Raw genomic sequence first — 5,665 nt, 5'->3', positions numbered from 1 at the left:
TAAACTTTAGCCACCCCTACTGGGGTGGGGGTGGGGGGGGGAGGGGGCCGAATTAAGGCGAATGATCTGAAAATATAGTCATTGAAATGGATTGTATTAAATACTTAGCAGTGCATCTAACTTGGATTGTGTATTGATTATATTTTGTTTACAAGCACAAATCCAGTTTGAGAATAGCCAGAGGTTGGGAGTAGTTAAATCAGTGACACTTTAGGCACGATATTCTCACCCACATCCTGGAGGCATGCTTAGATGCCAGAAACCTGTAATACACAGTCAGGAGGAGAGAGAGGAAAAAAAAAAAAAAAAAAAAAAAAAATGAAACACAAAAGAGTTTATTCCCATAGGTGTTAGCTTTTCTGTCATTAAAAAAATCCTCATGCAACTGTCCTTAAAACATTGTGTGTCATGTGTATTTGTTGCTTGATACAGACTAGAAGATATGTTTAACAGAACTCAATATTACTTATGGTGTGAAAAGCTGCTAAAATAGGAAGGTCATGTATACTTTATTGTGCCATCTGGGCAAGAAGGAGTTGACTGAGTTGTAATACAAACAAATTCTAAGGTGAAAGAGAAATCCATTTCTCATGGGGATGTGGAGAAAAACATCCTGGTAGTTGTGGCAATTTCTAATTGATCCATATTATTACATATTAATACACATGGATCATTGCATGTGCAGTGGTGTGGTGACCTAGTTCAGAAAGTCAAAATGTCCAGAAAGCAATCATTTTTGAATGGGGCTAATCTTTGAACAGCGTGGAAAAAGAGATGATGGAATCACAGCAGCTCTAACTCCAGTTCATTCAAACCATTGTGAAACCATACCTTGGTTCGAAGGAAGGCCAGGATGGCAACAATTTCTCATGTAGCTTAGAAGTATTCTTTGAACCAAAAGGCTCGCTTTAGCAAGAGATTGTTGAGGAGGTTAGCAGAGTATGTGATTTCATGAATTGTAATGCAAGCTACAGAAAGCTGAGAAATTGTACTGAAAGAATTTAGGTGAAGGAAGCTAGGAAGACTATTAAGCAAAACATGAAGCAAAACGGAGACTTCTAGCTTTTGTACTTAGGAGTTTGATTAATGTTTTGCTGAAACAGAACTTTGTTCTACTTGAATCTTAATCTTGCCTAGTATTGCAGTGATACCAGGTGAAGTTAGAAAATATGAGGCACCTTCATTTCATAAACACAAATGAAAGGGTATGTGCAAGTACACATCCTAGAGAACTGCACGTGTAAAAGACTTAGGAAATGGAGATGATCTCCACGGTTGCAAAGTGTAGACTAGTATTTTTAAGTGTTGTGTTCAGAAAACAATTTCTGTTAGTGAAAGCACAGGTTAGTTTGACTGCAAGACAGGAAGCAGAAAGACTTCTCACAGTTCTAATTAAAATACAGAACTGTACAAACAAGCTGAAAATTGATCCTCATTGGAAAGGAGGTAGGTATATACTTATTAATTTGAATGCTAATATTGCCGGTGTTGAACTCCTGGCAATAAAAGGACAGTTTATAGCACTCTCTCCAATAGTGACAGATTATGGTAAAGATTACATGTAAATGCCTTCCTGGCAAATAGGTATTCATAGCAGGTGCAAGTATGTGCGTTATTGCTTAATTAATCTAAAACAGCATTGTCCACTCCAGAACCTTTCAGCAACCACAGGGCAGCTCTCCAAGACATCTGGTATGCTGGGCTGGATTTAACTGTAAAGCTGATAGAGGTGCTATGCACCTGCAAAAGGCACCAGAAATAGGATGTTACAAACCTGACAGTAGTGTTGGTAGAATTCTTTAGCACTCACACAGTTTATTAATTTCTGCTAATACTCATTCTATCATATTTTCAGTGTTACTTTTGATAGCTAAAATAAGCTATTGCAAATGCAATTAATTTAAGTACAGTCAGATCTTCTTATTGTGTAGTTAATCTCAAAGAGTACGCCCATCTTCTTAATGAAACAAAGGCCCAAGAGCACTCAGAAAATGCCATTAAATTGCGCATGTATTAATTTTTTTGCTGATTCGGGGTATTAACCTTCAAGGGAAACTGTGTATGTGCAGTGTGATCAATGATATCTAAACATAGGACCCATCACCAAAGGGACTCTAACCATTCAAAAGACAAATTAGTAGCTGTCATGTGAAATGGGAAAAATAAATAAATAATTACAACCAAACAAATAACAACAAACAAAATAATAAATAAATAAATAAACCCAAGGACATTCGACCTTGACTTTTAACCTGAAAGAAGAGCGATTTCTTTGTTAACTCCTGTACTAATGACTAAAGCAACATATTGGACTCATGGGAACAGTACTTGATTTTCACTTATCAACAGGAGTTGGTTAGAATCACAGAGACATTGCATTTCCTGAATTGCATATCCTGACCCACAAGAGTCATTGAGTCCAACTCCACACAGAACCACCCCAAAATCAAACAATATGCCTGACTGCATTGTACAAATGCTTCTTGAACTCTGGCAGGCTCGGTGCTGTGACCACTGCCCTGGGGAGCCTGTCCCAGTGTCCCACCACCCTCTGGTCCAAAACCTTTCCCTAGCCCCCAGCCTGACCCTCCCCTGTCCCAGCTCCATGCCGTGCCCTCGGGTCCTGTCGCTGTCCCCAGAGAGCAGAGCTCAGCGCCTGCCCCTCCGCTCCCCTCGTGAGGGAGCTGCAGGCCGCCATGAGGCCTCCCCTCAGCCTGCTCTGCTCGGGGCTGAGCAAACCAAGGGGCCTCAGCTGCTCCTCATACGTGTTTTCCTCTAGGGAACATTATTGTTGTTGATAGATTAAAAATCAACATATATCAAAATGAATTTATGCACATACTCTAAACAGCAGCCTGGAAAGATATTTTTAGCTGAATAAAACTATTTTCTTTATATGACTTCTTACAAATGAGTAAGAAGGAATGGAAATGAAGAAAAGGGAAGGATGAAAAAGAAAGACTATCTCTGTGAGTAATTAGGATCTTGAAGAGAGGAAGTTGGAAGCAAAAATAGAGGAATTTGACTTACATCTGTCCCCTTTAATGATGTTTAGGTTTTTAGATAGTTAGTAAGAATTGAGTGCATTCTATAGCTAAGCAACTAGAATTGCTGGAATTTATTTCGTGTTCTCTTTTGCTTTGTTCCCCTACTTCCTTTCTTACTTGAGCACTTTTAATATATCTCCAGCTAGACAATGTGTAGCAGTTTGTATGAGAGATTCTGTAAACAGAAAGGGATGCTAAATTCATGTATTCCTTTTATGTCTATTTAGGTGTGGTTTCATTATTAGAGGTTTTACTGATTCTGTGGATCATATTGATATCATACAGGTAAATTATGTATTTATGTATCTATATTGACCTACAAAAGTTTTGCAACCAGCTCTAAGGACACCCTCTGAAAACTATTATGACTATTGTTCATCACCTATATATGATTTGAATTATTCATCTTTGTAAGCCACATAAGCTGTGTACCTAACACGTAGCATGTTTCAGAATTCTTATCAACTTGGTCCTGTCTCCTGCGTGCTGCAGGTAACTGCTTTATTCCAAAATTTCTGTGTAAGGTCTGTAACTGCTGGTTGAACAAAGCAGTGATTTTCTATGGTTTTCCTTAAAATTAACAAATCCAGAAAAGTAATAAAAATCCTTCAACTATTAGGATTGGAATCATCCTTGGAAAAGGTTTGTTCTTGTTGCTCTTGTTGTTTTAATTAATTACCTTGATTTAAAAGTCATTTCCGTTCTGACACTACAACTGAAATTTCAGTCCATTGATCTTGCAGCACCCTTGTCTGTCACAAAATATTCTTCCTTCAGCTGACTTAGGCAAACGTAAATGCTTCGATGAGCAAGTCTGATAGACCTTTTGTAGACCTGGAAGACATTTTCTTGACTGAGCAATTCCTGTTGCATCTTTTAAGATGTAGATCTGAGGGGGGTGGGGGAACACATACATATATATATACATATATAAATTCTGCCTTCAGCCCCTGAAATTTTGTTGTACTTTTCTATGCTGCTTGAAAGGCGGCCTGGTGGATATGCTTCATCTAGCCCTTGCCACTTCTCAGAGTTGGGGCATGTGGCACAATCCACGTGGTGAGCTGAAGGAGCAGCTCCAGGAAACTGCAGCCATCCAGCTGAAGGGGCTGCAGGAGCACTGGCTGTCCACCCTCCAGTGAACACAGAGGCGCCTGGCTTTGCTCACCCTTGAAGGGCAACCATGAGGTAAGCCATGGGCCCAAGAGGTCTCCAGCTGACTGACTGTGGCTAAGATGTTGGCCCTTGGCCAACAAAGCTCTTCAAGCTTGAATTAGTTCGACAGCTACTGTAACCACCTTGCTCTACTGCAACCAGGCAGCCACTCTCTTCTTTCTAGTCTTCCCTGTCTTGATGGCCCAACTATGTTTTCATGTTCATCTTGACTTCTTTTGCACGGTGTTGAAGAAATGCCCAGCTCTGGCACCACATCTCCAAGAGCACCAACCCCGCAGAGGTGTGGCGGAGTAAATGCGAAGGCGTGCACCCGAGGAGCAGACGGGAGCTGAGCTGCTTCCTCATTCCAGCGGGTGCCCGGCCTCGGAGCCCTGCTGCCTGTGGCGCAGCGCCCACCCGGCAGCCCCCGTGTCCCTTTCTCACCCAGTTCTGAACCCCGCAGAAGCAGGACTTCCACGATTATTATTTTTAAGGCTCCCTTATGAGCCACTTCGAGACAGTGGGTGCTAGGCAGGATGGAGGTCTGTCTGCCTCCAGCCAAACCTTCCCAAGGCCGCCCCGACACCACTCGTGACTGCGCAGGGTGAGCGAGAAGCGCGCCCGTTTGCTACCGGGCCGCGATTTTCACGGGAACACCTAGCTCAAACACACACACACACAAATAATAATAATAAATAATAATAATAATAAAAAAAAAAACACCGCGCTGCGCAGAGCGCTAACCACGGCGCCCCGCCGGGCCGGGCCCTGCGCCCTCGGGCGGCCCCGTCCCCGTCCGAGGAGGGGAGGCGCTGCGGCGGCCCCGGTGGCGGTGATCAGGCCCTCCCGGCCGGGGCTCCTCCTCCCCGCCTTCCTCCCGCTCTGCTCCTCCTCCTCCTCCTCCTCCTCCCGCTCGGTCCCAGGGCGCAGGGCTGACATCACGCCCGGGGTTTCCATCCGACCGCGGGAGGGGGAGGCTGAGCGGAGCGGCGGCGTGATGGCGGCGGTCGGCAGGACTTGAGGAGCGGCGGCAGCACGGAGCGGAGCCGAGCCGGAGCCGGAGCGGCGCCCAGCCCCGCTTCTCCCCGCGCCCCTCCCTGCCCGCTGCCGGGCCCCATTGTTCGAGCCGGCCGAGGGCGGCCAGCGGGAGGAGCGGCGGCGGCGCAGGCCCCGCCGCGGCCGCGGGAGCGGCTCGGACCCAGGGCTGCGGCACGGAGCTCCCCGCGGGGCGTAGCGCAGGCTCGGGCCGGGGCGGCCGTGGCGAGGCCTGGCCGTGCCGTGCCGGGCTGTGCCGTGCCGTGCCGGGCGCACGCAGGTAGGCAGCGGCCCGCCATGGCTCCTCTGCCCCGGTCGCCGGTGCGGGGTCGCGCGGTTCCCGGGGGCGGGCGGCGGCGGGGCGGGGGGTGCGGATGGCCGCTTGCTGCGGGGCCCGCAGGCTGTGTTCCGCCGGAGGAGGGAGCGGG

General features: G+C 46.5%; 1 protein-coding gene across 2 annotated transcripts in view; it reads left to right on the top strand.

Annotated features, from left to right (window-relative positions):
* The first annotated feature begins 5,092 nt into the window (after positions 1-5,092).
* Positions 5,093-5,665, top strand: part of CHD1 (chromodomain helicase DNA binding protein 1) — a 53,568-nt gene continuing 52,995 nt past the window's right edge. Inside the window, exon 1 of one of the 2 annotated variants that reach the window (XM_035309697.1) lies at positions 5,093-5,517. The gene's annotated coding sequence lies outside the window, so the exon portion shown is untranslated. The remainder of the gene's footprint in view (positions 5,518-5,665) is intronic. The other variant, XM_035309698.1, reaches the window with a different exon arrangement.

Source organism: Oxyura jamaicensis, chromosome Z (assembly GCF_011077185.1).
Source record: "Oxyura jamaicensis isolate SHBP4307 breed ruddy duck chromosome Z, BPBGC_Ojam_1.0, whole genome shotgun sequence".
Lineage (NCBI taxonomy): Eukaryota > Metazoa > Chordata > Aves > Anseriformes > Anatidae > Oxyura > Oxyura jamaicensis.
This window is presented reverse-complemented; position numbering and strand designations above follow the sequence as displayed.